The sequence below is a fragment of the Crocuta crocuta genome, unplaced genomic scaffold (genome assembly GCF_008692635.1).
Source record: "Crocuta crocuta isolate KB4526 unplaced genomic scaffold, BGI_CrCroc_1.0 scaffold340, whole genome shotgun sequence".
NCBI classification, from domain to species: domain Eukaryota; kingdom Metazoa; phylum Chordata; class Mammalia; order Carnivora; family Hyaenidae; genus Crocuta; species Crocuta crocuta.
The window spans coordinates 2,024,373-2,025,837 of record NW_027530642.1 but is presented as its reverse complement, the minus strand read 5'-3'; the positions used below and the strand labels follow the sequence as shown (position 1 = coordinate 2,025,837).

Sequence of the window (1,465 nt, the reverse complement as noted above, 5' to 3'; positions counted from 1 at the left end):
GGCCGCCTCCCAGGCTCCAGAGTGATCTCGGGGGCTTGGGGCCTCGCGCGGCGGCCCCGCCGGCCTTTCCCGCCGGCCTCTTCCCTCCCTCGCAGCCCGCAGACCCTCACCTCCCCTGGCGAGGGGCTCCAGTTTGGCCGGGACCTGAGGAGGCTTTTATTTAGGGGCGGGGGCGACTCGAAAGCGTGATGAGGGTCTTGCGATTCGGGAAGCCGAAGTGCTGCTCCTCGGTTTTGCAGGGAGTAAAGGGGGAGCCGTGAATGCATGGATAATGAGCGGAGATAATAACCCCTGTTTTTTCTAAGCCCTCACTGGCGTGCCAGGCAGTGTGCTGAGCAACTTGTGTGGCTCTCATGCACTCCCGCGAGGATCCGATGAGGTAGGTACGGTGACTTGCCCTTTGGCAGTGGGTTCGGAGGGCCGGCGGTGGAGGGAGAAGCTCACAGGCACGGAGAGGGGAAGGGGCAGGTGTCGCTTTGAACCCACAGGCCGTCTGAGTCCTGGCCCCGCAGCCTCCGTTCGTCCCTGTGCCAGCGCGCTGCGCGGCCCCAGGGCGCCGCCGTCCCCGGAGCCCTAGTCCCTGGGGCCGGCATCGGCCTGGAGAGGCCCGCTGCCGCGAGCGCTGCAGCGGCGTTTGCCCTGGAGCCACTTGTGGGCTTCGGGGAGACGCGGGTTGGAAGTGCGATGATGACAAAGGGCGCGGGAGGCTTTGGGCTTCCTTTCTACGTGTCTTGGCCCGGAGGAACGTGCCGCCCTCCACGCTTCCGGCAAAAGTGTAGAATCAGATGAATACGTGCCAGCGAACGTGGACGGTGTTCCTCCCCAGGTTTTGAGACTGGGGATGGGAAAGTCCCGTCAGCAAGCCAGTGAGGCCCCGACATTAGACCTGGAAACCTTTTTCTTCACCGGGGCCGACTTTGGAGAAGGACCTTCAGGAAGATGGGTTTAACTTCCTCGTTTTGTAGCCGGAGAACGTGCGAGGCAGAGCGAGGAGTTTCCCATCTCGGCCGCCTGTGTAGGTTGAAATGTGAAGTCGGGACGGAAAGGATGGTGCCTGGTTGCAATATACATTTAACCACTGGAGCTTTTGCTGGGTGAATCACGGGTGATTGAGAGATGCTGGAAATCTTGCAAGTCGGGAACTTCTTCGGCGGATGAGAGCCTCTCTGCATTCAGTATTCAGTTCGTGTGTTGAGCGTTTCCTGTTAGGTTCCTGTCTGTGTGCTGCCAATACAGAAGACACCTTTAAAGACGAGTGTAGGTTTGCGATATTTGAAAGCCAGTATGCTCCTTGACTTAATAAAATAGTTGTAGGGCCAGGCGCGCCTGCATGGCTGTTGCTTAAGTGCCCGGCTGGACTTGGGCTCAGGTCCTGATCTCTCTGTTGGGGAGTTCGAGTTCCCCCTCCACCTCTGCGCTGACAGTGCTGAGCCTGCTTGGGAGTCTCTCTTCCTCTCCCCCCCCC

At 60.0% G+C, this 1,465-nt stretch overlaps 1 protein-coding gene across 3 annotated transcripts in view; it reads left to right on the top strand.

Moving 5' to 3' along the window:
• Positions 1 to 1,465, top strand: part of G3BP1 (G3BP stress granule assembly factor 1) — a 31,148-nt gene that overhangs the window by 608 nt on the left and 29,075 nt on the right. The window contains exon 2 of one of the 3 annotated variants that reach the window (XM_077768976.1): positions 306 to 379. The exons of 1 other annotated variant lie outside the window; for it this stretch is intronic. The gene's annotated coding sequence lies outside the window, so the exon portion shown is untranslated. Of the gene's footprint in view, positions 1 to 239; positions 380 to 1,465 lie in introns of all 3 variants that reach the window. One more of the 3 variants, XM_077768977.1, reaches the window with a different exon arrangement.